The sequence below is a fragment of the Sapajus apella genome, unplaced genomic scaffold (genome assembly GCF_009761245.1).
Source record: "Sapajus apella isolate SASKATOON/1434 unplaced genomic scaffold, GSC_monkey_1.0 scaffold28, whole genome shotgun sequence".
Lineage (NCBI taxonomy): Eukaryota > Metazoa > Chordata > Mammalia > Primates > Cebidae > Sapajus > Sapajus apella.
The window spans coordinates 15,124,342-15,144,219 of NW_022436968.1; the positions used below are offsets into that span (position 1 = coordinate 15,124,342).

The 19,878-nt window shown below is 40.7% G+C and overlaps 1 protein-coding gene across 2 annotated transcripts in view; it reads left to right on the forward strand.

The window, feature by feature from the left end:
- The first annotated feature begins 3,887 nt into the window (after positions 1–3,887).
- The window catches only part of ZNF385B (zinc finger protein 385B), a 385,918-nt gene continuing 369,927 nt past the window's right edge, over positions 3,888–19,878 (forward strand). For both annotated transcript variants that reach the window (XM_032292786.1, XM_032292788.1), the window contains exon 1: positions 3,888–4,385. The gene's annotated coding sequence lies outside the window, so the exon portion shown is untranslated. The remainder of the gene's footprint in view (positions 4,386–19,878) is intronic.

Genomic DNA, 19,878 nt, shown 5'->3' on the forward strand with positions numbered 1-19,878 from the left:
TGGTTAGATTTAAAATAGATTTAAAAATGAGACAAATGTAAAACACAAATTGACAACTCAGAAACAACTTTAAGATTTACAGTTAAAATAAGCTATAGTTTTTCATACATTTTTAGAGATACAGATCTAGATCAAATTTGAAACTTCTATCTAAAATCATCTAATTAGCCTCAAAGATCTATCAATCCCATTATTTTTTCAAACATACAAGAGAATGATACTGAAAATTAACTGATCAATAAAACCCCAATTTTTTGTTACAATTCATTTTTATTTATCTTGAGTGGGCAGACCCCCATAAGATAATTACTATAAGTTTCTTTGAAGAAAAATACTTTTTGTTTTTAACTGAGCCTGAGTTAGGACTGCTAAGAACAAATGTGATAAAGCATCTGTCCCATTAATTTCTCACAACATGTGAAAGTTGAAATAAAATACAGAATCTTCTGACATATGCAAGATATTCATGCACTCTTGTAAACAAATATAATTTAGTAGCATATTATGAAATGTCAATATTATCTTTCTTCCAGTTGTATGTTGCTTTACAAGTCTCAGACTTTTAAAAAAATTTCTAGTACATTTTTAACCTTATTGCCAAATATTGGAGATAAACCTCCTATTTGCTTCCAAGTAGTTGTTAACTAAATTCTAATTGGCATTTGCCAGGTGTTTTACAGTTTGCAAAATAATCCCCATTTGCGTTGTTCCATGGGATAATCCTATGAAGAAGGATTATTTCTTTTTCGACATCAAAGGAGAAAAACTGAAGTTTAGAAGGAATGAAAAGTATCAGGTAGCTAGTAAGTAAATGCAAAGTAAGAACTCAAGCCCTGCTCACCCAACACAGGAATTGTCTTTCCCCATTACTTGACACTGGAGCCATCCAAAAGCAGAGTTATCAGGAAGGGTTCCCAGTGAAGATGATTGAAAAACCAAGTAAAATTAATAAGACACTTTGAATGAATGTTTGCAGGATACTGCAAAAGCAACGGAGGAAAAGAAAAATATTAGAAAGACAACTATAACCACCAGTATTGTGTGTTCCTGTACAGTCTCCAAAGTGTTTTCTATACGTTATGTCTCCTGAATATTACTGTAATCTATGGAGACAAGGCTGATTTAGTCTCTTGTCTTACAGGACTAAATTCTAGGCTTGAAAGCTACAGCTGAAGTTTAACTTTGGGTCTTCTGCAGTCAAATGCTCTACCACTGTGCTATAGCCCCAGACTTTGGGTTTTCTAATCCTATCTAGTCTAGTTTTCTTCCACTGCAGGACTGTTTTCAAAATATGGCCCCCAGCTGGTGACCAGAGTCTCACTGATGGCTGCAAAGGGATTCAAAATGTCTGTAGGCCCCTGTTTTACAATATGATGCCTTTAAAAAAAATATTTCCATAGGTTTTTGAGGGACAGGTAGTATTTGGTTACGTAAGTTATTCAGTGGTGATCCATGAGATTTTGATGCACCCATCACTCAAGTAGTATACATCTTATGTATGAACTCATTTCCATTTCTCATATAGTAAAACTAAGGGAACAAGGTCTCCAAATTTGTTGATGTTCCTTGTTATCACCAAGTTATTTATCCACTGGAAAGTGTAAACTTGTGAATTCAGTTAAAAGGAGTTTGTCTAGCTAAGGTCTTCAATATTTAGGAATCAATGCACCACATACTTCATAAACACAAAAAGTAGGAAAAACAAACTTAAATTAGTCCTTTCTGTTATGTTCCTTCTTGATACTTGGGATCTTTCCTTAATGAGCTAGCCTTCCAGTGTTGCTGCTATCCTGACCACTCTCCTAATGCCCCAAGCCTAGGGCTATAGTTCTCTGAGTTGGTTTACTCCATTATTGCCAGGAATGAGCCATAATGGTTCCAGGAAAGCTGTGCTTGGAGGCTTTGAGGACAGGAGAATCCCCTATGTCAGGTAACACTGGAAAGGCATGGTCAATGACAAGTTATGCAATAGGAATATATTTGCAATCAGAAAATCTAGACAGAAGCTGTTTTTTCTCTATATATTTAAATATTGTGTTTTTAAATTTAACATTGTTTCCGTATTGAAGTGCATTTAGAAAGGAGGCACTGCAATTGTTTCAATGCTTGGGGCTGCTCCAGAGGCCTTAATCCCGTCTTGGCTAGGGACCTGAAGGGCAGGATTCTTAGTCAATTATGTCACAGGTGAAAAACTGGGAGCTGTCTGCATGTATTTTATGCTTCTTTCAGCTGTTAGGAAATGCAACCCTCAAATTATTCTCTGCATAAGTCTTAGCTATAGGTGATTAAAAATAGACAGGGAGGAGGGAAGGATATAGTTGCAGTTTGCAGGACATAAAAAATGCACATGCTGCTAAATTGTGCAAGCCACGGAGAACACTTCTCACAGGTGTTCCACTCTGCAGAGGTTACTCATTTGCCTCCCAGTGCAATCCAAGGTGTTGACTGGAGACTTTAAGGGGCCCTCACCCTTTCTCTGAATCTTAGATTCCTGGAGACACCAATACTTACCTGAGCTCAGAGGCAACCCTTGACACACCACACTGTTCCCAACTCTGAAGTGCAGGGCACTGGAAGCTGGGTGTTTTTCTCAAGGAAGGTTTTTGCCTCTGGAATTTCCTGCTTTTTGCAGCCTGCCAGAGCTCTGCCTTACTGACCTTCAGGGACTTGTGAAAGACTTGTTTTCAACATACCCTTTACTGATGAGAAGAGATCTTAAGATCATAATTTTGTAAAAAAGATTTTAAGCAATTATCATAGCTCATGTTCTTTTGGGTTAAAATGATTGAATTTTGGTGCTGTCCTTCTGTAGCAACTTCGAATAAGGTACAATTTTAAGAATAAACACACCAAAAAGCGTCTGTCCTTAGTATCGACATTGCCGACCTAGATGTGAAGATATTTGGATTCTAAAAATAGAGAAACTGTAAGTCAGATTTATGTCCGTTCTCACGCTGGTACCTCAGCTGCGCTGGTGCTTGCATTAACCCTGCATTCCAAGGTGGGTTATAAACACAACCTGCTCCTTCAGAAAGCTCTAGGATGTTGTGTTTGTGTGTTTGTCACATCTCAAGCCCACCCTGGGAGAACAACATTGGCTTTGGCTGGACGTTAAGATATTTATTCTAGACGATTACGCCAAGACATTAACAGCTGCAGGATTAATTATTTACGGAGTGAGTGTCAATCATCTGAAAGAAGAACCAAAGAAAAATATTTTAAGATCATCTGGTTAAAAAAAAAAATCTCTGCTATATAATACAGTTCTCTGGTCATTTATGACTCTTGAACTTCTCCCCAAAGAAGTTATCTCAGAAAACTGCTCTCTCTAAAATTATTTTCCTTTTCTTAAGTGTTCTAAGTGCTTTCCCTTTCAGAACCAAGTACCTTGGCCATGTTTGCACTAATTTTCAGAAGATGCCCTCTACCTCAGGGTAACCGATGACAGGTTTTAGTTTTGAAAACTTAAACACGGAAAAGAAATCCGGAGGAAAATGAGCCCCCCGCCCACTAGACTTTCAGATCCGCGGCGAGGCTGCGATGCCGTCTGCGCTGCGGGCCTTCCCGGCTCCGCCAAATATGCCGAAGCTGCTCGCTATGGTCTGCGAGCCCAGGGCTGGTCAAAGAGGAAAAACAAATAGTTGGTCTGACGATCCGCAAGAAGAGAGTTTCACTCTGGCTTGACTAATATTGGAAGCATCCGCCCCACCGCGCGGCTTGGCATCTCGGCTTTGGGACCCCTGCCATTGCCAAGGATCTCTTCGGAACGCGAGCCCTGGGGCTGAGGACCCCCGGGAACCCCTGGTCTGGACGGAGCCTCCTCTGGCTCGCAGTGCGCGCACGCCTGGAAAGGCGGGATTTAAGGCAGCGATGCTGCGGGAGGCTCTGCAGTGTCAACGAGCCCCCGAACGGTCCCGCCTCATTCCCTCTCGTGTGTGTGCCTCGCAAGTCTCTGCGTGGTAAACCGTCACAGCTTCGGCGCGCGAGAGTGGCGTTGGCACGGCCAAACCCCGGGGTCCTCGGCCAGACCAGGGGGGCTGGCGGGCGGCGGCGCCGGGCCGGGCGCGCCCCGCGGGCTCCGGGCACACGCCCCTCACCTGGGCGAGGCCGGGCGCGCAGGCGCTCAGCGCGGGGACAGCGGCCGGGCGCCTAAGCCCCGCGCCGGCAAGAGTTGGACAGTTCCGGGGCCGCGCCGGGCCGAGCTGTCGCCGGCGCCACCTCCACCTCCGCCGCCGCCACCGCCCGGGCTGCAGCAGATCGCGGGAGAACGTCTGCGCGAAGCCCGGGTGCAGCCCTGGCGGGACCGCAGCCACCACCGGAGCGTGAGCAACAGCTTCCCGGCTGGAGGAGCCACTGCCCCACGCGCCCGCGGCCCGCGCGCCGAGGTAAGCTCCGGGCGCCCAGCCCAGCCCGGCACCCCCGGAATAGGCGCCCTCTGCTTGGCCGGCCCCCGCCCGCCTCCGCGTAGCGAGCCTGCACCTGGGCGCGCCGCCCGAGGTAACGGCCGGGAGGCCCCCTCCGGATAGAGTTTGCACTTTGTCCTGCAGTCCCACTTGTAGAAGAGGGCGCCCAGGCGCCTGTGGCTTCCACGACCTAATCCTAACTCCTGCGAGTCCCTGGAGTTAGGATTAGGGCGTGGAAGCCCTAGGAGGAGACTCGGCTGTTCCCCAGGGTAGGCTCCAATTCCCAAGGACGGATGTAAAGGGGAGAGGACGAGGAGAGTGCCTCGCTGTGGTAAGCCGCAGCGCCTGGTCACCTGGGCTGGAAGTTTGGGGCTTTTCTTTCTCTCCCTGACCTGGAAACGAGTAGTTACTTAGGGGACCGAGGTGTGGGAGGAGAGTAGCAGTCGAAGCTTGGGGTCGCAGGTGAGCTCTGCAGCAGAACCCAGATGAGATGGAGCAGAGGGGCACAGAGAAGGTCCCCAGACTGCACTTGTTGGGAGCCCTGAGGGGCGGCCTCGGCCACTAATCTCTGGTGAAGGTGTCAGCGCAGGGTGGGAGGACACTGTGGGACTGCGGAAGGGACTAGGAGAAGGGGAGGGGGAGGACCATCTGTTTCACCACTGTTTTGTGCGGGGGCCCGTGGGGAGAAGGGAGAGCTGGCAGGACGATGCTTCCCTAGACTCTGGAGGACAAACAGTTTTTATGGTGAACCTGAATAGGGAGTGCTGTTCTTCAGGGGAAAAAAATTGCCAAGAAGTATCCCCCGTCTCCCCACGCCCAAGAATACAAAATAAACGCGGCTTTGGAATGCTCTGAAAAGTTCTTGGGTTGGGAAACATCTTCTTTCATTGTCATACAGAGATGAGGTTTGCAGTTCTTTTTGGTTTTTGCTTTGCTGAGGTATACACACCAAGGGGAATGCAAACTTTGTCAAGATGTAGTAGCAAAAAGATGTTCCTATAGAAGGAACAAAACATCTGTGTTATAGGGCCCAGCCTACAGCATGGAAACTGGCAGCTTCCACACAGTTCATGAAACTGTGGGAAATGCATTTATCTAATTAAAAAGAAGGTTTTTCATAAAGTCAATAAGCTACGTCTTAGATAAGTTAGAGGCTTTGGCTTGAGAGGACTCCCTTAAATGTTCCAGGGCCTAATTCACCGGTTTTCAGCATCCTTTAATCTTATTTTGATGCCATATGTGCATTGAGTATGTGCTGCCCCTTCCCTGTAATAGATAAATGCCTTTAGAATGGAAAATACAGCATTGAAAGTTCTGTTACTTGAGGTTTTTAAGATGAAAAAAAAAAATACTTATTTGATCAAAGTGTTGGTTGTTTTTCAGATTCTATATTCCCATAAATTAAATATTTGTGACATTATAATTTACACTCTTACCTATTTCCAAAAGTGATTTGAGGAAGCTTGGGGTGAAAACCACAAATCAAATAGCTATTCTTGTAGATCTCCTTGACCTCTCGTGGATGCATTTGTAGTAAAATGCTTTGGGGAAGGTGAATTCTGCTAACAAAGGAAAAATTACTGTCCATTCTGGAATCATCCTGGTCATTTTAATGTTTTGCAGCATAATTTCTTATGTGCTTTGTTTGCAGTATATTATTTTACATTACATAAGTAGTTATCTCTTTATAAAAGTTTAATAACCACTAAGTATCATCTATATTGAAAAAAATCATGTTGATATCTTACAGCATTTTAACAATATACAGATTCACAGAGCAAAAAGAAAACAATAAATTTAATGTATTTTTCTTCAACTGAGGTAGACAGGAAACCAATGGAGGTGTCTCCTCTACAGTCTAACCAGAGAAGGAACTGTCATTAGTACTTGTCACCCAAATGTGGCCAATTAGTGAGACCTGTCAACCTCTGGAGGATGACTTTAAAAAGTGTAGCTATTAGATGAGGATCGATCAAAGCATATCAGGTGCTCTTAGCATTCTTTCTCAGGCAAGTGACCTGACTCAACGAAAAAAAATATCTTTCAAAACAATTCTGAAAGGTGAAATGTCTATACAGACTAATGCCATGTGGGGTTGGGCACCATGAAAAAGACAAGGATCTTAAGTCTTTGGACTGGTCACCCTGCCTCCCCTGCCTCTAGAGTTTTTCTCCCAGCTGAATTTGAAGATATCATTGCTTGATTTTTAACAGCAAGAATTTATATTTAAAAAAATGAGCAATTAGCTAACTGCTTACAGGAGTGAGTCTTTGTTCACAGAAATAAAGAGCAAAATTGCTTTCTGCTGTTCCCGTAATACCCTATGCTATATGTCTTCAAAGACCTAAAGAACAGGGAGTGTGTGTCTGTCCCAGTTTCCCATTGCTTTTTATATGCCTCTGGTTTTTATTATAACCCCTCCACCATTTCACTCTCTCTATTTTGACACCCCCAACCCCCAATTCCTGTCTGTGTCCCCACTGTGTCTCAATATGGTCTTTTTACCTTTTCTTTTTCTTTCTTGTTTTTAAAAAAATTCTGGGGATTTCTCTTGATCTCTGTTGCTTTATAGATTATAGGTTGTCTCCGTTTTGCTCTTTTGTATGTTACTTTTTATTCAGTTGTTTCTTTTTGTTAGTGCTAGATTATTTCTTCCTGAAGTGACATCCTAGCTCTACTATTCCTTCTAAATTTTACATTTACACTTTGAACCACCTAAGAGATAACTTTATATTGCTCTCAGGTGCCTCAACTCTACCAGGTCTAACTAAGCTCTAATTAACATCTTTCTCCTAAGTGAACAGGGATGACTTTGTGTCAATTTTAATATTTCTCCTAGTCACTGGTGACCCTTCCAGTATCTTTGCCTTTCACATAAAATTCACAAACAAGTCTGATAGAGTTCATCTCAGTGATGTTTTATGATGCCTGCTTCATCTTTCTATTCCCATGGTGGCTATTTTTTTCAGTCTTCTTATCTCTTTCTAGAGACTACCACAATGGCTTCCTTACTTGTTTCCCATCTCCATTCTCTCCCAATTTATTTCACACTTGGTTTTGCAGAATAAGCTTCCCAAAGAGAACCAAGTTTAATCACTGGCTAGTAAACTTTTCCTTAGTGTCCTACCAAGTGACATATTAAGCCCCTCTCAAACAGTGAAGAACTTCTGCGGTCCAGCCCCAAAGTAGCTCTGCATTTTTGACTTTGATCTCATTGGTTGATAGATCCAGTCATTAATTTATTGATTTCTTCAGTAAATATTTGAGTGCCTACTACATGACCAGCACGGCACTAGGTGATAATTTTAAAAGCACCATGTGTATTGGCTCCCTGATACATTTAAAATATTATTTTTCAATGTTGAACTCTATTAAAATATAACCTTAAGTGGTTGGAATGGAGTCCCAGAGATCCTACTAATGTCCCCTCCCTGCTCTTACTAGTCTTGAGACGTCATCATAGGGTCCCAAGTCTCCTTGACGCAATTTGAGACTTCTTTAGGCTGAAGGTAGTATTTCCTTAACACAGCAGGTTGTCTTAACTCTGTGTCCTTGCTTTTGCTGTTCCCTCTGCCGAGAAGGGGCTCTCTTACTTCCCTACAATCATTTGCTCTTGTCAGAGAGTCAGTGCAATTGCTACATGCTTCCTGATCTCCCTCTGCACTCCAGCTTTTGCTCCAGCAAACCCTGTTATATTTTGCTAACCTCTTCCCTGTGGACTACGAGTCAGAGTCTTCCTAATATGTATGTGCTTTCTGTATTCTCCCCTAAGGGCACTGCACCAACCTTGCTTAACATGGGACCTTCATTTCCTGAAATACCCGGCTCAGGGCCTGCCATATCATAGGACATCAACAAAAAATTTAACTAGTTGGGTTGAATTCTATGCAGTTCTGTAGTCCTAATTTATGTAATAACTATTTTATTAACACCTTAACAGGGTTCTTATAGTAGAACCAGGGCTTCTTAAACTTTAGTGTGCATATAAATCATTACAAAAATCTTATTAAAATGCAGATTCTGGTTGAACAGGTCTACGATAGAGCCCAACATTATGCCTTTCTCACAAGCTCCCAGGTAATTTTGAAATAGGTGATCCTTGAACCATGTTTTGAGAAGCAAGGCAGTAGATGATGCATAACAGATTTGGGGTTTTCTAGCAGTCCCTGCCTCTCTGCCTGGAGATTTTCCTACAGTTTGTTTCTGTTTCAATATTATTTTCTATTCTGAAAGTACGGTGGGCTTGGATATGCTTCCTGAAACTGAGTGGAAGGTTTGATTATTCCCTGGTATTTTTACCTCATTTTACTGATAGATGATTGCAGTTGCTAGTTCTCCTGACTACATTTTCCTCTGGCCAGTTGCATTGCTTTGTTAAATATTCCTTCTCATTTCCCTATCATATGCAGATCGAAGATTGTGAGATTGCGGCTGTTCTCCTTTCCCACTCTGGTTTGACTTTTTCTTTTTTGTCTCTGCTCTCTTGGTTTCTTAAAATTCTCTTCAGGTGCCTTGGCTGACTCTATGCCCCACCTGTTTTCCTACTGCTTCCAAAATTTTTAAGTGAAAGGAGCACTGAAATAGGGCACAAGAGACTCAAGCTCTCTTTATTGCTAGGGTGAGATGTTGGGCACAGCTGTTTCTTTTCTGGGCTCCTGTATCACTTGTAGATGAAGGGCGTGGGTTACTTCCTGGGTCTACTTTAGCACTAAAATACCATGTGGGATCTGCACGTGGGGCAGAAGGAGCAGGTTGAGGGAAGAAAACAAAAATCTTCTGATGATGCTGGTGCTGATGTATGCCCCCGTCTGGTGTTCCCGTTTCAGGTTCCTGTTCTAGATAAACAACTTGAACTTTAGTTGTTATTCTAGCTCTAATTGAAGAAATATTCCTATTTCTTAAGAAAATGAATATTCCTTGGTATCTTTGAATCCAGTTGTTCTCACCCCGGAATTCACACTGTAATCACTTTGGGAGCTTTAGAAAAACAGTGATGCTCTTAGCCATCTCTAGGGGATACTTTCATATGTTAGTATTTTAAAAAATCTCCCCCTTTCCAGACAGAATGGAGAACTACAGTAACTGGTCTGTAAAGGCAGTGTAGTGTGGTATTTAGCAACACAGCATTTTGTCAAATCATGGCTTAGCCACTCATCACCAGCTTTGATAGCTTGCGGGTACAGGGGTTACTTAACTTCTTTGGCCCTCAATGTCTTCATCTGTGAAATGGGCTGACTTGGTTTTAAGATAATGTCTTTGGAGCCAGCAGTACATACTGTGTGCACTGTGGTTGTTCAAGAAATGGTAGTAGCTGTTTATCACCATAATGATACTATTAAAGCTTACACTCACTAATTGGTTAAGGGTTATCTTGCGTTTGCCAAGTTAACACTTTTCTTGACCCCTGGTCAGTTTCAGGATATTCAGCACCACATGATCAGTCTGAAGGGAGGGGAGCACTACACACTGGGGTCAGTTGGGGGGAAATAGGGGAGGGACGGTGGGGGGTGGGAACCTGGGGAGAGATAGCAAGGGGAGAAATGCCAGATGTAGGTGATGGGGAGGAACGCAGCAAATCACACTGCGACGTGTGTTCCTATGCAACAATTTTGCATGTTCTTCACATGTACCCCAAAACCTAAAATGCAATAAAATAAATAAATGGGGGAAAAAAAGAAATTTATGAGCATATTTTTCAGAAGTCAGTGAAAAAAATACGGAAGAAAGCACATATACTAACACGAAGCAGTCGCCCTTTTTTGAACTATTTGGTGCCACATCAATTCTATGATCTCATAAATAGCAGAGTTGGATGAAAATACATATAAACTGATACAAAAGATGGCCAGGCTTTTGTACCTACTTTATGAAAAATGACTTAGTCTTTTAATAAAGACAGTTCTATCATCAACAAATAAAGATTGAAATTCATGGACCTAAGAGAGCATTTTATTTTGGAAATAAATATGAATGTACAAAGCATTTACATTTCTGAGTTTATAATGGGAAACAATTTTAAAATAAAGAAGAAAAGCACACGCAGAGAGATATCCTGTGCTATGCAGGCTAAAGCTAATCAACTTTTTCTTTGCGTTTTGGCTGAGATTCTGAAATAGCCATTATGTTATTATGTTATCATTGTATCAGCAAAACGAAGATTAGATAAATGGACGTAAACAATATTAACCCAGGACCTATATTCCCCTTTTCTGTTTTTTTCTGTACACATTGGAAAATAAATAACAGAGGTGCTCTGTGATTCCCGTGGGCCTGGCAGAGCGACTCAATCATGATTATCAGGGATTGTTATGCTGATATCCTTCACATGTGAAAGAACTGTAGATGAGTACTGGTTTTCATTGTTTTCTCTTGGAATAAAAGTTTCATTTCTGTATTATTTACTTTAGGATCAAGGAGGATATTTTCTGTTAAATCTTCACTAACAGCCTACTGTTTATTTTCCATACTGTGATGCGATGTGTACTTTTTTATAACACAATTAAGAAGACATGATGAAATTTTAAAAATGAGCTACACTAAGAAAAGGCCCATTGTAAGAGATAATGAGCGAATTCTTCTAAATCTTTGCTTCAGTATACCAGTGTCAAAACTGTGTAAAATTTTACAGAGAGCTGTGATTTTTGATGTGTGCTAAAGAGGTTCATCTGACAGATAGTGTAGTAAATAAGGTTTTCATCGTCTAGAGGCTTGGACACCTAGCGGTTAGCTTATAATGATTTCAAGCCAGGGTTCAGTTTCAAATTCCTCTTAGGCTTAACAGATTCCTATTCCTGTGAAATAGGTTGGTGCAAAAGTAATTACAGTTTTTGCCTTTATTTTTTAAATGGAGACCTTGTAATAGGTAAGGATATGGAAATGACTACCATTCATTCAAAGGCAATCATTAAATCAGTGTCAGTGTATGTTTAGAGTTAAAAGAGATCTTCGTACAAAATCCTCACTGATAAATTAGAAAAATGGGACCCCTAGAATTTAGAGTATTTAAAACTTGAGCCTAAGGAAATTAAACATTACGAGTAAGGGTAGAAAACTTCTGGAATTAACACTAGCATTTAAACTTCACAGAGAAATTATGAGGACCCTGTGATTTCCTTAGATTTGGAGGTGAAAACACTCTTTCTCACAGGCTGAGGGAGAAGTTTTACCTTGCATAGTATGAAAAATCTAATGCTTAAATACAAGCACAAAAATGCCATTGTTTGCCTACAAATACACATACTTGAGACATTTCAATTTTATACACATGGAATTTTCTGTTTTTAAATAAGTTAGCCATTGCACATACTCTTAGACATCTGGAAATGATGATGATAAAACACATCTCATTTCCTGCATGTGATGCACTATTGAAGATGGGAAATAGCAAAGCTTAATGTTGAGTTTGGCTCTGGAGTCATACTTTGTGTATGCAAATTTCAGTTCTTCCGTTTATTAGCTTTGTGACTTTGACTAAGTTACTTAACCTCTCTGTGCTTTAGTTTACCAAGTCTGAAAGAAACTTTCTTGGGATTTTCGTCAGATAAAATTACATAATGCACATAGCATACTTCACAAAGTTTTTGACACCTACCATACTCATATGTAGCCATAATCGTACATTATATTATTATTAATATTCAATACCTATAGGTACACTGATTTCTTTGCCAAGCTAACTTCTGCTACTCTGACTTTTAAACTTTCAGTTTGAAACTTACTAGGTATTTTCAATTATATATTTTGTTTTCTCATCTGCCTTTCCTTGTTTAAAAGAACAATGAAATGAAGGAGAGTATAGTGGTGTGGAAGTCTAAGCATTATGAGGACTTTTGAATATTTATAACCATGTGAAACACAGGTAGACTTGGGTTCTGGGAGTTTTGGAGGACCAAGTAGCTTAACACATAGCATCTACATGAATATGCTTTCTGAACTTGGTATACCTGTATGAACCTGGAATGTTTGGAAATGACCCAAGGGAGGGAATGATCCAGGTAGAGAAGCCAGCTTATGTAAACAGGATCTATATAACTAGGACTCATTTATAGGACGGTCTTTTTTGCAGGTACTAGAATTGTAATAATCGTTGGATAGTCACCTCTCCTGGGTTCATAGGCATTTGTTTTCACATCCAAATTTGATTTCTAAATTGGAATATAGAAAGAAAAATAATTTGTAAGAGAAAGGTGTCATTGTCAAACTGTGTGCAGGATTACCAAAGAGCTGAAGTCCATATGTGCCTCATTACTACATGTGTGGTTCTTAAGAGTCAAACTCACTTTCATAGGAATAAAATCTTCAAGACTCAGAATGAGGAAGGTTGAGATCTTGGCTTGTTCCTCTTTTGCATAGTCATCTTTTTCCCATGCTTATGTTCATCAGGCTTGTTCTAAAGCCATCTCTAATGCAATCATTATTGGACTTCAGCATGTGAAAGAAGACCTGGGAATTGGCTAAAGATACAGTCATGGAATTAATCCTTGAAATCTCTGACTCACCGGGTCTGAGGTGGGACCCAGTAATCTGAGTAATTTACAAGTATCCCAGGTGATTGATAGACCACACTTGGAGATTAACACTAGTTCTCAACTGGGGATATATATCAAAATTACCGGTAGTACTTAGTAAAAGTCCAGCAAAGTATGCCAAGCTCAATTCCCTGTGCTCAGTACCATAGAACACTCCTACCTTAAGTTGCTTTGAGAAGTCACCCACATGGAGCCTGTCATGTATGAATTCTGGAGAACAAGTCTGTGCTCTCTTGTTGGGTATTCACGGGACTTTATCTACAGGCTTTTGTCCACCATGGTTTTCCATGCCAGCGTGAACCACTGGACACCTGCCACAGTATCTATGTGAACTCACTTATGGTATATGGATTCCAGGGCCCAAACCCTACAAAATCTAAAAGAGGTGATAGGAGGTGAGGTCCTAGCGCCGGCATTTTTGGCTCCCAATGTGATAATTACGACTGAATAGAGTTTCACCTTTGCCTCCATGACTCACAGTTTTTCTGTAACCACACCGATGGCAGTGACCAGATGGATAGTATTGAGATCACTATGACTATTGAATGTCTACAGGCTGCTTTTGCCTTCTCTGCATCCTGGAAAAAGCCATTTCTCCTGTCCTTGTGGTTTTATGGTGAGAAATAGACTCCTTTCTCTGTGGTCCCTTCCTGTCTTCCCTTCTCCATAGCTGCCAAGTGGAGACTGAGATGACTGTGCCAAATGTACAGATGTGATGGTGCACATTCTAACTGCTGTTGTCCTGGCAGAGATGTCCTCTTTCAGCCCTTGCAAATCCTTGAAGTCTTTCTCGCCTCACTGTGCATAGCTTACATAAGCAAGGTTTAAATTTGTCGAGAATTTCACAGGTTCTCAGATCTGTTTTCTTTCTTTTATATTGCATTGGAAAATGAATAGTATAATGTACTCTTAGCTGGCATGGGTCAAAGGTAGTCTGATCTTTAGGAAAATTTGATTCTTGAAATCACATTTCTGGATTATTAAGAAATTATCAAGAATTATAGCAAAATTATTACTGTACGTGCATAACAATTCTTCTGAGTCTTCTGTGTGTACTTCTATAGATCCATTTACAGTTGTAAACTATAGAATTTTTTTATTTTGCTATATGTAATGAACAAAAATGACATTAAACATTTTGAAGCACTTTTTCATGAGTAGCTCTAACTCTGATCATTGATTATTTTGAAATCCAGCAATAGAATTCTATCCTGTGAAAGAATGCTTTGTTATCTATAAAACCTCAGAGGGTGATTGAGAGGAGGGTGGCATAAAGTGACAGTTTAGCATTTTCTTGTTGTAGGGCCATGTTATGCTTGAACCCTACGTTCAGTCTGATTCAGCCCTCATAGATGTCAACTTCCTTTTCATTTTATTTTTTAAAAGACAGGGTCTTGCTCTGTCACCCAGACTGGAGCGCAGTGTTGCACTCCTATTTCACTGTGGCCTTCAACTCCTGGACTCAAGTGACCCTCCCACCTCAGCCTACAAAGTAGCTAGGACTACAGGTGTGTGCCACTATGGCCAGCTAATTAAAAAAGTATTTTATAGGTGATATCTTGCTGTGTTTCACAGGCTGGTCTTGAGCTCCTGACCTCAAGCAATCCTCCCACCTTGTCTTCCCAAAGTATTGGGATTTCAGGTTTGAGCCACTGTGTCTGGCCTCAACTTCTTTCTTTAGCTGTAAGGAAGGGCTCGATTGTGATGGAAGATATTGGTGAAGGGGGTGATTGGCAAAAAGGTTGACCTACTCAGAAAATGATAAAACCAACCAAATTAAATGTGAGAGGGGACAGGGGACTTTGCAAATAGGAGATGTCAGACTTTACAGATCCTCTCAAGAGGCAAATTGCTGGTCACATGGCAAGTTTATCTTCTAACATTAAGAAAAAAATGCAAAAGGTAACATCTGAACTGATGCATAAGGCTAATTCTGGTGGTAATTTGAGGAGCCCTCCATGGGATGGATTTTTAATAGTCCACAGGGCTGTGTTTAATTGGAAAGATCATACCGCACTAAGAATCTCTCGGTCTAGCCCACCTTTTCCTCTCTCTCAAGCCTTATTATAACCACAAGAAAGTGTGCATTAGGATTATGATTTCAGCACTGGTTGAAGTCACTCTAAGCAGCCTAGCATGATGGAAGACACAAAGCAGAATCTGTGTGAGTCCCCCACCTCCCTGGCTGCTGTTTCTTAACCCCCTTTAGCAAAAGGATAGACAAAGCAGGTGCCTCCCTATCTGGTTCTGAATAAGAAGGCTTTGAAAAGACATGGTAGTTGCCTGCAAACACTTGAAGGGATGACATGTGGACAAGGAAGTAGATTCATTTTCTGAAGTTCCAGCAGGCACAACCAGATTCAGTGGGTGGGATGCAGGTTTCAACTCAATATATGAAAGAACTTTCTAATGATTCATGCTGTCCAGTAATGGTATCGCTGCCTTGAAGTTTCATGTTCCTTCTAGCTGAAATTATGTGATGGATGAGAGGATCAGCCACCAGACATAGCATAGAAGGAATTCCTGCATTGAGTGGAAGCCCAATTGTGCTGATTGCTATAATCTGTCTCATTCTTGGCATTATTGATAAAATAATTTGAGGAGTGACTATAGGGGAAGGGGTTATGTAAAAAGAAAGGAAGTGGGAGAGGTGTTCCTGAACTCCTTAAAGGATGATAGAACAATTACTTCATTTCTTTTCCCCAGCTTTTTATTATTTTTCCAGCTTTTGAGCACACTGCATTTATTGAACACCTACTATATGCCACAGTATTATCTCATTTAACAGGAAAAGCACAGATTCCTATGTGTTCCCTCTTAGCCAGAATTCTGCAGTTGTTTGCTGCCCTTCACCCAAGGGTCAAGCTTGGTGACTTGTCACAAGTTGTGCTGCATACCCATCACAGCTGAGCTAAACTCCTTGGTAATCTTTTATGTTTCCATATCACTTTTCTGTGTTTCTCGTATGGTGCTTGCAATATTAGATTGTAATAATATGTTTGTGTTGATTTTTCTCACTAGACTGTAAGCTACTTGAGGGTAGACCCCTTGACTTATTTATCAGGTTAATGACTATAGAAGTGTCTAACAAATAGTAAATGCTAATGTTCATTGACTCAATATTTGATTGCTCCTCTCATCACACCCTTCCCTCAAAAGAAATACCCATGATGACTTTTATCTTCAACATTTGAAACTAAAAGAAAAAATACTGGAATATTCTTTCTCTTCTGCACCCCACCTTCCTGATACTAATCACATCCTAATTACTTATCCCATCCATTCTATTTCAGGGGTGGAGGGAAAGAATGATGCCAAAAATAAATCCCCAAAATTAGAGAAGGGAAAACCAGTTATTATGCAACTCCTTCACCTCCCCAAATAGATGTGCTACCTTTGGTATCACTAGTGAAGGATGAGGAGGAAATCCTTCTCCCACTTCTAACTAGCTGTGTGACCTGGAACTAGTCCTGTGACTACCTAATTGTTTCATTCATGATGATTTGGGGGCTCATTCAGTCTTAAATTCTATAATTCATAATCTCGTTTCCCTTCAAAGGTTTTCTGAAGTCCCTTTGTCCTTTTCCTCTGCATGGTATTCTCCTGAATAACCACGAAGCCAGAATGATGCTGACAAGGGAAGAAGTGTTGGGCTTAGAATCCTGTTTGGAAGATGGCATTGGGATAAGACTATATTCTTTGTGATAGGACCCCTCCAGATTGAGTCCCTTCCATATGGCCTTAGGCAAGTTATAAACATATTTAAGCTGAGGATTCTTCTCATAAAGGGCATAATATATATCTCATAGGATTGCAAGGACTCAATAAGATAATGTATATGAAGTGTTTTTCCTGTGCAGGAAACATGATAAGCCCTTAGAAATGATAGCTGCTATTATTTGGAAATAGTCCCCTCTCTTTTTTTTCTTTCTCTTTTCTGTAACACCTGAAAGAGACCAGCACCCAAGTCCTGAAGAAGTTTCCTTGGCACGGGTTTTGTTGTGCTCTTGAACATCATTTCTTCACATTGCAGACTTAGTAGAGGACGGTCAAGGTTCCTTCCTGCTGAGGCATTCTGTTCCCACATGTTCAATGGTCAAAAGAGCAGCCCATTCACAGTGGTTGAGACTATAATTTAATATTTGCATAGAAGACACAAATGTTACTGAGGAGACGCAAGAAATGGACGTGGGGTCGTATATCTTAATATCACATAATGTATCTTACCCAAATCAAAATTCTTTCATTTGAAAAGGCTTTGACTGAGCAGTGGTGGCACAACAGCTCCTGAGCCTGACAATAAGCAGACACCTTATAAAAATTTATGAAGTTCAGGTTGTAAAGGACAAACTGCACATACCGAGTAGTAGCATTCTTATTAAAATAATTTCATCTTTAAGTCCATTGTCTCTGTATCACCTGTAATAGAAGCTTATGCTATGGCTAGACACCTCAACAGCCTGTAAACTTTTATATGGGCTTTTGGAAAGGGATGATTGGTTTGCAAGATATGATTTTCTCATCTCACCAAATTAGATTATTAGAGATAGCGTCCCTGGATGTAAAATTTCAATCCTGAGTAAACCTATACCTTTGAGACTGTGCAGCCTGCTAGCAGTGTGGAAATGGAGCATAATAAATCTGCCCTGAGCCCATTTCTCTCCACACAGCTCCATAATTCATTCTTTGCTTGGTACCCATGACTGTTTTTTATACAGCAAATCAGTCTTCATCCAGGCTGGCCCTTCTCATGTGCACCACCTCCTCCTTGCTCCAGACCTCACCTCTTGGCATGCTAGACTCCTGTAGGGCTTCTTTCTAGAGCTGTGTGCTATCATGGACCCTCTATCCAAGCTATGTATCATATGGCAAGCAGTTATTCTAGTTATACACTTCTTTGTTGAAGTAGACGTTTAAAAAGATACTCTGTTTCAAGTGGGTTTAAACAAACAACAGCATCTGTGGATCACATGGATATGTGCAATGAATATTTCACTTATTCTTTCCTGAGTCTCCTCTGAGGGGGCAGAGAAGGGGTAACCTGATATTAATACCACACGCTTCTTTATTCCAGTCCCTTCCACAGTGTCCATCTGTGCTGTCCTGCAGCTCCCATGGCTTCTCTCCCTCTTCTCTGGTTCATTGTTGCTTTGGTCCGATGGCATTGCCACTATGTGCTGCTACTAAACCAAAAGTGTCTGCAAGGAACTTAGGAAAAAAGAAGTGTTTAGGAAAACTTTCTCCAAGGTGGAGTGGAGACAGCCATACAAAATTGTGAATTAAATACATGATTTCTGGTCCTGTTTCCACTCTTAATTATTGTGGTGAGATTGGGCAGGGAATTTATCTTTAGTGGACCTCACTTTTGACATGTGTGAAACAAGTAAGTAGGAATAGGTAAATTTTAAGAAAAAAGTTTGTTAAGTATGAACTTAGAAAATTGACCTCTCTTTTTTCTTATAATTCAATAATTAGGTGTCTTGAGAATAAGCTGGTAGAATCTGGGGCTTTGGAAGAAGAGGTATCAAGATTATTGTGCTACCCTGCAGGGTATAGTGTGGGGACCGCTCAAAAGTAATTTTGTATAGAAGGTTATCAGTTATAGTCTGGTCAGAGGGCAGGCACCGAGCACAGCAGTTTGATGGAGAATATAAGAATGGGGTCCTTAGCAGACAAGAAGCAGTGGTACTCAATTTGTCAGTTTTAGGGGAAGAATATATTAGTGATCTCCAGTGATTTTAAACACTGTTAACTGAGTAGTTTGTTAAACTTTTTAAGAGTGTGTTCACCTGCGTTTATTCATTCACATTTTCTTCAACTCCTTGAATTTGGTAAAAGCTTTTGTTTCTTGCCACCTTGTGTCGGCAAATTTCCATTTGAAAATATGCAAATGTAGCAGAACAAGCCAGTAACATACCTGATTAAACATCTGAGTTATTAGAACAATTTAAATTAAATCTTGTACCTGTGTGTCTAAAATGACTTCAGATCCTGAGACTGTTTAACCACATTCTGTTGGTTCGTGGTTTCAAATTCTGAAAATAGCCATTATAGATGTTTTATAAGACTATGGGTCTGAAATGTAAATATAAAAATAACCGAATAGCACCAAATTTGGGACATAAAAATGCTGTAATTACTATTTTGATAGCAAATGTCATCAGCTCCTCCAAGGAGTTGACTTTCCATAGCCAACCAAAAGTATGTATTCAGTCACTACCATGTGTAAGTATGCCAGTGAAGAGAATATAGTCTAAGAGAGAATCTCTGAAACTTCCCCTTTGTCTTTCATCATCTTGCAAAAAAACAAGTTGGCTTTGAAAAAGTCCTGCTAGCCACATGACATGACAACTATTAATAGTGTCCAGATAATTAAATGGGATGAACAATAGTGACACGTTTTGTCCTACCCTGTACCACCTTAAACATACCTTGGATTCTAGGGCATCTAATATATAAAGTTGTAAATATGGGATAATGGATGATTTAGTTCTTGAATTCCTTAGGAGGTCTCTAGGATCTCCCAAATAGTGAAACTCTTGCCAGTTTCCTGCTGTGACCATCTGAAAGGATCATGTGTGCACATGTTGCATTGCACATACAAGCCCAGAAAATGGAACAATGGCTGCAAATCTTCACAAATGAGTTTTGAATAATATGATGTATGTGATCCATATATTTATTTTGTATGAGAGGCAAATGTGACGTGCCTTTTGGATGATGACTTTATCCTTGATCCTTGTCCCCATCAATTTTGGTGGTACTTGCTCTCAGATTTACAGGTAGAATGACATTTCTGTACTGGCTGAGAACCCTGGGTCAAACTGCCTCCACTAATCACAGCTCATCTACTGTCGAGATTTTCCATCTTTTTAGACTGGCATTATTTTATACCACATTGTACATCACTGGTTCTTTAATTTTTTCTCTTACCTGTCTTGTATCCC